The 13,927-nt window shown below is 50.8% G+C and overlaps 1 protein-coding gene across 6 annotated transcripts in view; it reads right to left on the reverse strand.

The window, feature by feature from the left end:
• PPP1R12B (protein phosphatase 1 regulatory subunit 12B) overlaps positions 1–13,927 on the reverse strand; it is an 84,391-nt gene that overhangs the window by 67,959 nt on the left and 2,505 nt on the right. The window lies entirely within an intron of this gene.

Consider the following 13,927-nt stretch of genomic DNA (forward strand, 5'->3'; position numbering starts at 1 on the left):
CGTGCCTCAGCTAAGGAGCACCAAGCATGGCTGGGGGGCAAAAGGAGTTTCATGTGTGTTCAGCTGCAGGCAGAACCCAGCTCTTTCTGCCCACCAAAGAACAACAAAGAACTTCATTGCTGCAGCTCTATGAAGCAGGGAGGCCAATGCTTGGTGCTCTGCCGATCTGCCCAGGGAGGAGCACAGCACAGCACAGCACAGCCTGCCCTGGGTGTACGACTGAGTCCAGCCTCAAGGACTCCTTCCTCCTGTGAGCTCCGTTTATTGGGCAGACAGACAGTTCTATTTACATTCTTTATCATTAAAGCCACCCAAGCAGCTGCCACCCAGTGCATTTGCTTCTTCAAGCCACAATACGTTGGACTAAAAGAAAAATTACTTTAAAAAGTCTCTTTAGACGCAAAATAAAATATGCATGTTTTTAATTTACACTTGCTGTTGGCCATGCTCTGCTGCTGGTGCCTTTCCTGCGCAGTTCCTATGGGACTAGGAGGGATAATGGGATAAATCATCAAGGTAGGACAGGGGGAAAGGCAGCTGCCAGGGGCTGCAATGTACTCCTATGTATCGTGCTAAGGATCAACCAAACAACACTCACACATTTGCACAGATCCCATATCTGCACATGCAGTCACAGCTCCTCAAACCAGGCCATAAGGAAGAGGAATCTCCAGCCTCGGATCTCAGAGCTCACATCTGCCCATGCAGCACAGGGAGCCCAAGCTCCCAGCAAACAAACACCACCCCTAGAGCCGGAGGGCAAAGTTCTGCTTCAGCAAAGCAGGTTTCCTGAGGTTACGGAGGAAGGAGAAGAGGTCGGAGAGGAAGTGAAGCGGCCGATGCGCCCTGCCTTAAGTACTATTAATCCCCCAGCCTTAAATTTAGGAGAGTGGTAAGTTCAGAAACCTGAGAGGATCCACCGCTATGCACAGTTCTCCTCTTTTATTTGCTGCGGCGTTCCTCGGGACGTGGTAGGAATAACTCACACCAGCCAGCAATAGCACAAAGCACACACCTGCCTCCCAGCCCAAAAGTGAGGAAAGAGGAGCGCTGCCTTCTCAGCAGGGAGGTGTTTGATGCGAGGAACTCTCTTCTCCCATTTTGCTGCTGGGATTTGCTTTACAGAGAGAAAAAATAGCCAGACAGGCTCTTTTCTTTCGATTTTGGGCACTGCTAACCCTGAGCAGCTTTGTGACGTGTGCACAAAGCGCTGCTGGCACACTAAGAGAGGCTAAGAGCAAGGTTAACCACAGCAGTTTTGTCCCTTTACATTTTTAATTCTACTTGACCTTCTTGTCCTCTACCTGTGAGAGATACAGCACCACCTTCGAGGAGATGATAAGGGTGGGAACGCACAGGGCTATCCCTCCCTCTACCCAGAGACCCCAACCCTGCTGATCCCCAGCCATTGCAGTGCCTTCCTTGGCAGTGGATTAGACCCAATCCCTTCTGGCACAGCCCTCACCTATTCCAGCCTTAGCACACTTTGGTGCAAACTGCACCCAGAGCCCAGGATCAGCCACGAGCTGCTCAGTGCTGGCTGATGGAGCCCAAAGCCCAGCGGTGGGCAGGCTGCCCTCCCCACTCACACATCCCTTCTGCCCTGGCACAGGATCAGCACTGAGCAGTTTTTCCATAGGGAGGAAGTGCTCAGTTTCTAAAATCTGCTGATCTGACACTGCCTTCCCCCTCCTGTAACAGCTGAAGCCCTTCACGAACAGCAGCACCCACTGATGGCTTTTTGTCACCACCGACACATTCTTCTTTAAAGCATGAAGTTTACATCACAGTAATGAAAAGGGCCACCAGGAAACGTCACAGAACAGCTCTGCAAAGCTCCGCCTGCCTGGCAAAGCTGATCCAACAGCCAGACACAATCTGATCGTTATCTTGAATGAAACCTCATTATTATAACATTGTTAGCTTTTGCTCCTTCCTCGGAGCACGCAGAGCACACAAGCCTCGTCTGACTTGTGATTGCTATCAGCAATGCAGCAGCTGCCAAGGCTGGGCCTGCCTATCTCCTGGGCATGCCTGCAGGGGAGATGGAACGCCAGGAGCAAAGGGAGCTGGGTGGGCTGAGACCCAGGTGGTCACAGCAGGAGCAGCCCAGCTCACATGTGTCACTGCCTGGAAACAGCACAGCCCTGCTCACTTTCCGGGCACACACCAAATTGAGCACAGCCTGCCCTGCTCCATGCTGGGGAAGCCTCAGCTCCAGCCCTGTGTGCAGGTTTGGGTGCCATGCTGTCAGGAGGACAGAAAGAGAGCATCCAAAGGAGGGCTGCCAAGGTGGGCAGGGGTCTGGGGGGCACGAGGGACAGCTGAGGGCATCGCATTTGGCCCATGCTGGTACATTAACACAACCCAGTGCCGTGGTTTTCAAGCAGAACAGCTCTCATCAGTGCTCAGTTTGAGCACCTCAGCAGCTGTTACCTGCATGGGCTGGCAGCACTGTGTCCACCAGCACATTTAACAAGCACAGAACTGGCTGAGAGCACGCTGCATTTCTAAATGCAGCCCCACTGAGCAAATATTTAGTTTACAAACAGTCCATCACCCACTGTCATAAAATCATGTAATAGAATAGCAGCAGTAATCAAGAGCTCGGAATCAAAGTCAGCCAGGAAACCTGTAATAACTCCTGTGATTTTAATTTGGGCTCTATTTAATTCTCTGGTGCTCCATCCTCCGTTGTTCAGGATTTAAGTGAGAACTTCTGCATTTCCTTGAGGCGGAGGTATGATGGAGAAAGGGAAAAGAAGGGACTCAGCTTCTGTGCCGCGTGCCTCTGCTATGAAGACATCAGTCCTGTGACACAGCGCTATCCTGGTAACCCCTGCTGCATGGAAGAGTGAAAATGTAATAATCCCACAGTGTCACCTTCTCAGGTAACACTCCTCATGGTTCCTGCATAGAAGTCATGCTTGGTAATGCCACTTGTCACAGTAAATGCAGTGTGCAAGCTGCCTGGTCAGACACGCTGCCATCACATCGAGCATTTGGGCTGTCAGACCAGCACAGGCAAATGTACACATATTCACACTGTGTCTGCAGCCATTCCCCTCCAGCACTGACATTTTGGAGGTTTAGATGCTCAATTTGCTTGCCCACACCTCTAGCCTTCTTCTGAATTATGTTTCTATGCTGGAAACTCAACCTGGGCTCATTTGGATGGCAGAGGCCACACCACCACCGAGCTGTAAAAGATTCTGCATTAGATACGGGACAACAAAAGTGGGTTTTGTTCAGACTTCTTCCTAACGTTACCAGCAGGATTATCTGTGACAATATCAGACAGAGCCACATCACATCAAAGCAAATCTAAAGGTTTTCTGCCAGCTAAACGAAGAGCTCGAGTGCTCCTGCAGCAAACACAGGCAGTGAGAAGCACGAAACTCAAGGCCAAATGTCCTCCCAACTCCATCTGAGCCCACTCCACAGCAGCTTAAGGAGGTTTAAATGCAGACTGCCGGCCCCACCTGCCCCAGCCATATGTTCCCACATCTCCCCATGCACAGGATTTACTTCACCCATATTTCAAACTGTAAATCAGCCTTCAGTAAGCAGATAGAGGCAGAGGACAGCCCACATCCCAGCACTGCTGCCACTGAGCAGCTTTGAAAATGGTCAGAACCACTGCAAACCAGAGGAACGCACAGATGGCAGCAGCCATTGCCTGCTAACACACCAGACTGGGAGGAACAGCAGGCTGCTGTGTCCTGCTGTCACGACACACAGGTCACAATCAAAGAGATTAATGACAGGACTTGTGTTATATTCTCCTGGTATAAGTCTAAAATACGTGGGACAAGGCCAGCCCGGAGCTGGAGGGAGTCGATCTTCCCCTGAATGCAAAGGAAGAGTAAATATACGATATCAACATATATCACAAACAGGCAGCAGCCCCTGAAGGAAGGCGAGCTCGATGACAGCTGAGCAGCGTCAGGGTTAAATCTGGGAACACGGAGAGAGCTGCTCACAGAAAACAAAGAGAAAAGCACTCCTGAAATAGCCTCACAACTGTCACCACCAGCAACTGCCAGCACCCAGGGACGACCTTGCCTCCGTGCCTCACCATCCCAGCTCTGCACTACAGGGGGCTTTCGTCACAACTACCAAAAATTCCCCATCCTGCAGCAGCGCCTGCATGGGCTGTGAGCCTGAGGAGCACCAAAGCAGCTCCTGCTGAGCAGCTCTGTGCCTCCCACCCCTCCTCTGCACCACCTGCTGCCATGTCCCACGCTGGCACTGCTGGGCCAGGAACTCAGCTTGCAAGTCTCTGTTCCAAACCCTCACACAGGGCTCACTCTGAACCAACAGGATTGGAACTGGCAGAAAGAGGTGGCTTTGGCACTGAAATAGTAAGGAAAAGGGAGAGAAACAAAATGAAAGGGTATCATTCATTTTCTCCTCTGATCAATTAGCTGCATTGCTTTTTGTTTTTAAGCAGCAGCTGAGTCATACCTTTCATGCAGGCAGGAAAAGAGATATGGATTGTGTCAGATTTTTCCATTAGAAAGAAAACAAAACCCAACACGAAGCAGCACTGGGCACAATCCATGCCAGTCATCAAAAGGAGCTAACAACAAATCTCTTCAACGATTAGCACAACAAAAACCCAGAAGAGCACAAGGGAGAAGAGGGATGCTGCAAAGGCATAATTACTTCTCCAGCGCAGCATTTTCAAGATGAAACAGCAGCACAAAACATCGGGTGGAGAAAACTGCTGGGAACAGAAGCCACGTTTTGAAACTCTCCCCACCTTTATACGCAGTCTGGGTTACAACAGTTATTGGAGAGGAGGTAAAGATCCACCTCACCAGCCTACCAATGGCTCAGCTGAACTCCTGTAAAATTCTTGGCAATTAGCAGGATTTGTTGTGGCTGTGCAGCGGCACTGCTGGGAGCACAGCAGCTCATTGCTGCTGCGTGGTGCATTACCTGCTCCCTGCAGGGCAGCCCTCATGTGCTGCAGCTTCCAGCACTGCCTTCTTTAGGCAACAGGAACTGATGCTTTAAAGAAAGAGAAGGTCAGAGGGCCACACACACACACACACACACACACACACACACACACACACTGCCCAGCCCACCCCAGCACAGCTGGGCAGAGCTGAATGGCTCCAGTCCATCTGCTGCCTGGCAGGGCACACAGCACCGCCAGCCTTCCTGCCCAGCTTCCTGCATCGCCATCGAACAGCACTCAGGTGAAACCAGCCAGGTCAGCAACAGCCATGTGAGTGATCTGCTGTGCACAGAGCTGCTGGGATCAGCCCTGCTGCCTCCCACCTGCGCTCCCACTGCTGCCCCTCCTGCAGCACCACCATGCTCACAGCGCTCCTTCAAATCCAACCTGGATCATCACCTCACTCTCTTTTCACCATCTCCGTCTCCCTACTTCCAGCATTATTTAATACCCATTATTTCCACAGCAGTTGGAGGCTTCATACCATCTGAGAAGAGCTTGAAGCGAGTCCAGTGCTTGATGAAGTGCCAGCACTAAAAATAAAGTCTTTCTGTCACTGAAAAGCAGGGGCTGCCAGTTTCCTACTGGTGCAGAACAGCATTAGCATTTCAAGTCACACCAGTTCAGCCGTTCTGACCACTCAGTGTGTCACTGCTCCACTCAGCCCGCACTCGCTGACACCCGATCAAGGCATGAAATACAAAATCCTGCCCTTAAATTAAGGAAATTTTAATCCCTGACTGAAACAACTACATGTCGTAATTAAAAAGCTCACAAGTTTCACTCCTGAAGACGGACGTTCGTTTGCCATAGGTTTACTTAGCAAGAGAACGCTCTGCTGAGCTGCTCTTCAGCTCTGGAGGTGCTCCATCAGCAGCAGTGCTGCACCCATCCAACCCCATTCCTACAGTGCTCCAACAGAGCCAGGCAGGAGCTGTAGAAGTTGGGCACAGCCAAGGCATCAGCTTCCCCAGTGACATTAATGACACTTAGAGACCCGTCGAGAACTGTGGTCTCTGTGATCAAAGAATCTGACCTGATCCAAGCTTTTACATCTCCCGTAAGTGAAACGTACACCCGCCCCAGTGCCATGCAGATGCCCTGCGTGGTTCAGATAGCAGCAGCCCAGAACAACTCCTGAGTGCTCCGCCAGGACTTCCAAGTGTCACACAGCCCCAGAGTGCCTGCTGCCAAAAAAGGACACAGACAGAAAAGGGTAAAGCAAGAAAGCAAAGGGAGGACTGCAGGGCAAGCAAGCTCTCCACCTCCAGAGCTATCTGCAGAAGCAGCAGCCAAGCAGTAGCTAGGCCAACAGGTGAACTCAGCCTTCAAGTAAAACAAACCCAGCTGGAAGTCCAGCTAGAGGATGGCCACTTCCACCTTCATTGCACTGTGTCACCTGTGCAACAAGCTGCACCACAGGAGCGTGGCAGCAGGCAAACCTCACACTGAGTGCCACAATACAGGTGGTAAACATTTAGGAGAGGGCAAGGTCTGTGTCAGAGCCATGAAACAACCTCACCTCCGGGCAGCTGAACCCATTTCTGCTGAGGAGGGGAAGCAGTGAGCACCAACAGGACTTGGGGTGCCACAGAGCAGCCCCAGCTCAGTGCCAGCTGTGAAGGAAGAGCAGCAGCTCACTGGGGAGGAGCTGAGGTTGCAGGAAGAATCAGCAACATCTGAGCTTGGCTAGGTCGGATGGGCAGGATGTGCCTCACTGCACGGCTGGGGAATGGACAGGAGGGCTCATAAGGAAGTGAGGAAACTCCTGGGATAGAGAGAGATCTGATCAGAAGCCCAAGGAACCAAGCTGCTGGCACTGCCATTAGCAGATGGCATAACACAGGATAACAAACACACGGGTGGTCGTGCTATTTTGGAAGAGAGCAGCAAGGCTTTTACAAAGGGGAGTTGTAAGATATACAAACCCACTGGAGCTGCTTTGAGGGAAATGAGCACGAAGGGCAACACGAACCAACCAGCTCCTCACCAGACCCTCAGCACAGCTCCTGGAGACACAGCTGGCATGGGGAGGATGGAAGGTCCCTGCATGGCTACAAATATCTGCTCAGCAGGGACAGCCCTGAAGGATACACAGCAGATTTTGTGCCCTGAGCTCTGTGCTGCCCAATGTGATGAACAAAGGATCCGGAAGATGAGGTGAATAGTGATAAAGCTGGCTGCTGAAACCGTTCGGGAGAGGGGAGAAAAGGATGAATCTCACAATGCTGGGTGACTGCTGAGAAAGTGACAGATGAAATTCAATGTGGGTAACTGTGAAGTGAGTCACAGGCAAGAAAATACACCTAATGAAATGAAGCCGTGCACCAAAATGAAAGGCTTTGAGCTTATTACTGCCATCCAGGAACAAGCTCTTATGATTATAACAAATAACTGTAGGAAAACATCAGCTCCAGGCTCAGAAAGCAAAGAAAATGTTAGAAATTGTCTGGAAAGGAACAAAAGCAGAAAATATCACTGGGCCTCTATATAAACAGATGGCACACTGTGCTTCCAGCATCCGGAATAATTCCAGCGTGCTCCAATTGAAAGAGATACAACAGACACCAAGCTGGTTGGGAAGGATGATTAGAACTAGCCTTAGTGTAGCAGCTGAGGATAAGCAAGTATTCCAGCATTGGGAGGACTGTCCTGGAAGGCAAAGCAACGGGAGGCACCCAGGGGAGACGCACGTGGCAGCCCAAGGCTTCAGAACTGCGATGCTCCCACCACTGCCATGGGAAACACAACCCTGGAGTCTCGTCTCATCAGAGCACCTCATTCTCCCCAGCGCAGCTCTTGGTGTGGATGAGGCCTCGGCTGCTCAGGCAGCAGCACAGTGTGCAGGAAGCTGGCTGGAATGCCAGCACGTGGAACCGCTGCCAATGGCCACAATCGATTCTTTGTTCCTCGGTCGCTTTCTGCAACACTGAAAAATGTTCTTAAAGATTAAGAGCACCTAAACTAAATGGAAACGAATGGAATTTCTCTATCGATGGAGTCGGAGATGGAAGAGAAGCCAAAACCTGAAATAGCCATAAGACAATATTTGGCCATAAGCACTGGGCTCTTTCTATAGTCGCTATTAACGGGGATCAAAAATAACTCGTGCAATATGCTCTGAAGTTTAAACCTTGGCTCTGCTGGCACACAGGCTGGCGCGGCCCTGAAGTCTCCCAACAAGAGGCAGACAAATGTTCCACTTATCTTTTTCGGCGTGAGGGAATGCTTGTTCAGAATAACTCAAGTGATATCAATTTAGAAGACAAACCATTCAGAGCCACGAAGGTCACACTCTGTTTGTCAGCCAGCCAAGGCAGACAAGAAAAGCCACTGCAAACTGCAAAGCTGAAATGCATCCTTTGCAAGAATACTTCCATCCTGTGCTCAGCTGGGCGCATTCGTTCAGGATACAGTAAGTTAGGAACAGAAAAAGGGTCCAAAAATCAAGCATTACCAAGGTAATATCCCATACACATTCATCTTTACAGCTTAGAGGACACTAAGAAACATGATCTTGGTGCTGCTGCAGCAAACCACCCACAAATTCAATAGCATCCCCACTAAATACAGAGCGTTATTGCTCATGGCTTGCACAACACAATAATATTTGGCTGTTTAAAAATCACCCAGTTTTAATTTTAAAGCTTTAACATTTGAGAAGACACTTGGCCTTTTAAGATTCCGATGTCCTTCAGTTTTTCTTAGCAGAAGGTTCATTTGCCAGTTCCTGCTTGGCCCAGCTCCCCAGCACACAGAGCTGCTCCCCTCACGTACAATGGGACAGTGGGCACAGTGCAGCTTTGCTATGGTTTCTGGAGGTGTCTGTTACAGGCAAACTGGCAAGATCTGGCTGACAGAACAGTCCAAACGTTGGGCTTGGAAGGGGAGCAGCCACACGAAGTGCAGCTGGTTGGTGAGCAGCAGCATCCCTGTGCTGGCTGCAGAAAAAGACCTGCCCAGCTCCCAGGGATGCAGAGCAGCAGGGTGAGCAGCAGGCACAGCAACTGCTCGGGTAAGCCATCAGAAGAGGCTCTGAACCACAGCATGGACTTTCTGCTTATCCAGCATCAGTGAAACAACAGTTACGAGCACAACTTTTACCTTTTGAGGCTTGTGCATGGAGAGCGGGTGCCCCACAAGCTAAGGCAGCTGAGGAGGGCATCAGCAGGCAGCACAGCTGCCCCGGAGCAGCATGGAGCTCAACTGCTTCCAAAGAACAACAATGAAGCCCAAAGCAAGACAAGAACCGAAAGCACACATCAAGTGATAAAACCGGCTTTAAAGGCTTAAGCCACGTACCAGCTCCACTGGAAGAAGGCCAGCAGCACTTGCTAACCCTCTCTAGACAGAGCTATTTAAGTTCAGTATCCATAAGCCTGCTTGAGATGATTGCTGCAGGCTGCTTAAAACCCAGCTCTATCAGAAAATGCAGACGTGCTGATATGTGTAACACAGCATTGGGCATGTGCTGCCCAGCTGTGCTGAAAGCACCTTTCCCAGAGTAATCATTTTTGGTATCAGAAATCTTTGCAAGGATGCAACACGTGGATAACACCCACAGTGTGAGCACCATTTGGAAAGCTCACCTAAAGACCCCAGCACAGGATTGGAGCTCGCAGGGACTTCTGCTGGTGTGGTCACATCACTTTAGAACACAAATCAAAGAAATCCAGCTCCCCACAAGGCTGTGATGTTGGCAGTGAGCTGTGGGGCTCAGAGTGCAGCCCTGCCTGGGCAGCTGGGGCTGTGCTGTGCAGCCAACTTGCTCAAAGCAGGCTGCTATCCACATAGGGCACTGCCTACACTGGAGCATCGCCCTACTTACAAACACCAGAGAGCAAACAGGACAGCAAAAGGGTCGTTTAGACACAAAGAGTTGAACGTTCAGCCCTCCAGAACCCCAGGATTTCTGTTGGCAGTGGCAGGACCTGGAGCACAGCCCCATCTGTACCCAAGCAATTAAAAGCAGCCCCATCACACACAACCTGCCGGGTCAGAGTTCAGCTTCCCCAGCAATTTCCCAGGGAAGAAGTCCCTATTAACACACCTTGTGCCAAGTATCAATCTGCCACTCAAAACCCATCACTGATAACAGTACTGGATAAAGCTGATGCTCATACAAACTCAGATCCTGGAAGAAGATCCACCTGCGTCACTCTTTGACCTCAGAACAGCTGCAGCAGTACTGCAGAATGCATCCAGCCAGCCAACAAAGCAGTCGGCCCCCACCAGCTCCAACTGCCTGGCATCCCTTGGTCGTGGCATTGCATTTACCAGCCCCAGCTAAGCAGACACAACCCAGGTTAGATGGGCAGAGGCCACACAGCAGATGTGCTGCACTGTCCTGCCTCACTGCACCAGCACTGCGCTCACACAGCATGGCAGCCCCTTGTCCATGGGTTGCTGCCATCACACACTTTCAGATGCAGAAAGCAGGAAGCTTTGTAACAAAATACCGTTAACTGTCTAAGACAGCAAGGAATGACACATTATAAATAGGAGGTGGCTTCAGATGGATTCCAGAAATGGATGGTGAGCAACCACTGTGGCAAATCAATGCTCCAGCACTGAGCGGCAGAGAGGGGCCAGCTTGAGCTCTATCCTGAAAAGGCAGTGACACATAAAAGGCCACTGGCAGGTGCTCACCCGCATTCTGTACATCTCACAAGGATTTATGAGCAAGGCTGAATGCTGGAAAAGCAATGCTGAAATTGTTGGTGTCCCTCTGCAAGGTCAGCTTGTCGTAGCATGGAAACATTCCTAGGGAGACCGACAAGCAAAGGCTGCCCTGGTTTGCTCAGTTACAGGAGAGCAGCTTCCAAGAAAAAACAGAGTGCCAAAAAATAAAAGCCAACAGAAAACCACCAAGAAAGAAACCACACCATTTATCCTTCAGGAAGGATTGTTCTTCAGATGAAAAAGGACCGTATTTGATCTGCAAGGAGACGGGTCTTCCAAAGAAATTTAACAAGAGTGCAGTTAGGTGTATTTTCCCAAACACTGCTCGCTTTTAACTACTGTACATGATAATTAATGCTGTCACGAGGAGCTGCGTGGGTGTCTGAATCCAGGATTCTGACGTCCCCGTTTCCAGCAGCTTGAGAAGGCAGCAGAAGCAGCACGGGGATCAGATGCGCTCACCTGGCACCCAGCAAGGCGACAGAAAACAAGACGGGGCCCCGCGAGCCGCAAAGCTCTTCTGCATCATTTGTGCTGAGGGGAGCCCACGTCAAAGCCCACCGAACCACCCCCACTCAGCACACAGCTCCCATCTCCGAGCACCACAGATCAGTTTGCTGCAGCCCAAAAAGGAGACGGCAGGGACAGCTGTTGCACCTCCCCTCGGGACAGCTGAAAATAAACTGCAGACTCAGACCCTGGGATTTTTCCGGGCACCTTCACCTCGCTCAGGCCGTGCAGCCAGCAGGGGGTCAGCCAGATCGCTCACGGAGCAGAGCCTGCAGTGTGTGCATGGGGCTGCAGCTCCCCAGCACAGCAGGGGTTTCTCCATCCCAGCCCTGTGCAGAAACACCACTTGTTAACAAGCACAGCAGATACCTCCAAGCATTTAAAGCCCCCTGCCCTGTATTTATATGGCCACTCAACGCAGCATTCCCCTCTCCCAGCCAGCTTAAAAATACTGCTCTAATACACACAGCCTGGCACATCTTTCTGACTTATGGTAATAATCATCCTCGTTTGAGAGGCAGCACACCAGCCCCACAGCCTGATATTTTAATATTAGCCAGTTATTATCTCAATATATTACAACACGTTGCAGTTAAGATGTCTCACGAGTCCCATAGCACCTCATCTCAATTCAAAGTGTCCGTACCTGTTGGCAGCAGAAGCAGCTCCCAGCCCCTAACGCTCACCGTTCAAATATGCAAGAGGTGATAGAAATCACAATGCTAATACCAGGATGCTGCCCAGCTACAGCGCAGTGCTGCGCATAAACACCATCCTTAGCATTTCAGTGGGATTCAGCCACGTTAACATCAGCTGCAAGACACGAGCCTGGGGCAGCAGCCCTTTCCAGGCCCTGCATTCATGGCCCATTCCCGTGTTTTTGCTGAGGCAGCTCTCAACCTTATCAAACAATGTTGATTCAGACAAGCATGCAGCATTAACGACGTGTCTCCATCTCTAATGCAGGCTCAAGAATCGCATTTGTCAAAGTCAGAAAGCTTCTGGCACCTCCTGCATACAACCAGCTCCCCCCCAGGTCCCTTTGCCTCTCACAGGAGCGGAGCTCTGCACGGCCCAGCAGTGCTGTGGACACGAGGAGCTGCCCCTGCACAGCTCCAAAGGACCAGGCACATCCCTTCTGCCTGCTGCCACATAGGAAACTGCAGCTGAACCCTCTGCCAGCTCACTTGTTCACTGCTTGTGGAAGGATCAGAGCTCAACAACCTGATCTCTAGATGGGCAAATAGAGGCTGAGGAAGGAAACGATGAAGATGCACATTTCCCACCAGAAATACCCACCTACTTACTAAAGCACTGCCTCCTCCCAGCACCCAGCAGCTGAATCCTGCTGCTGATGGCTTCGGTTTGCAGAAGCCTTAGAGAGGAACGGCCCCGAAACAAAATAAAGGCTTTCCCTGAGCGCTGCAGAGAGCAGCAGCTCCGACTCATTTCACTTCAAGGTTAGTTTGTTTAGTCTGGAGTTAATTGTGCCCACTGAGGAGACTGTTTTGAAACAGAGACACAAAGGACAGACAGCTGAATGAACCCATGGGGACAAAGCATGAAGCCAGAAGTGGAACTGAGTAAAGCAGGAGAGTAAATGCATTAGGTTGGTGAAGCTGCACTTCGGATTGGAACCAGGTTTGCCCACCACGTTTGTGCTGTATGTCAGCATCTGAGCTTCCTCACGTCAGGCAGAGGACATTGTTGTACCCCATCTATGAGGGAAGGCTGAAGTAAAGCACTGCAGTTACCCTATTGATAAACCCAACTGCTGACAGCATCAGATTTCAGATTGATGAGCAATATTAAGTACAGCACAGGCTGCAACTTCTACTTTCATTAACAGAAGCACGTATTTGGAAAGAAACTCTGCAGAGCGCAGTGGAAAAGGTCTGGCTGTCCCCAGATAACCTTCTCTTCTAAGGATTAATGTATTTATAGACAATGCAGCCACCCAGTTCTAAAAAACACAGCCTGATGTACGGCACCACTGCCCTCCATTAAGAGACCTGGAGCTGAATTACCTGAAAAAACAGCTGTGGTGCCCCAAACACAGCTCTGTAACACCAGGAAGGTCTTTGCCAGCCTCGCTCGTTCTGTGATGGAGAGTTCTCACTCAATGCACAGTGCTACAACTGCTCTCTCCAAGGCACGAGCTGGCTTTTGCCTTTTGGTGACCAACTCCTCCCAGGACCTGCTGGATCTGCGTGAGCAGCCACTGCCCTTCTGGCAGCAATGCTGGCTCCATCCTTGTTATCCTGCAGAGAAACCCACTCTGCTTCAGCCTCCCTGCAGCTCCTACAGAGCAACAAGCAAACCTCTGCTCCACGGACCGTCCCAGCTGGACAGCCAGCAGCCCACAGCCCACCTCTGGACTTTTTGGTCAGCAACCGCGTTACCTTTCGCTTCCCCCGGCCTACACACCCTGTGTCTGAAAGCAAATAAAAGGCCAAATTTGCTTAACAGCAATCAACAACTGGCCGCCTTCCGCTGACATGGGCACTGCTTTGGTGAGCTCTGCAAAGCAACCAGACGCGCTCAGTTTTACAGCCCTGACTCAGGAACAGGACTCGGTTAATTTGGGACTGCCAGTGAGGCTCCAGAATCACTTGGCTGAGGCAAAGTACCCAGCTTCTAACAGAGCAGCTTCTGAACGGCTGTGCATTGTCCTGCAAAGCCATCAGAAGAGCCAGACTGCTTCAATGGGACTGCAAATGACAGCCCTGGGAGCAGATTCATCAGCAGTTCAGTTCTCCTTGGAAA

Source organism: Lagopus muta, chromosome 24, assembly GCF_023343835.1.
Source record: "Lagopus muta isolate bLagMut1 chromosome 24, bLagMut1 primary, whole genome shotgun sequence".
Classification (NCBI taxonomy): Eukaryota; Metazoa; Chordata; class Aves; order Galliformes; family Phasianidae; genus Lagopus; species Lagopus muta.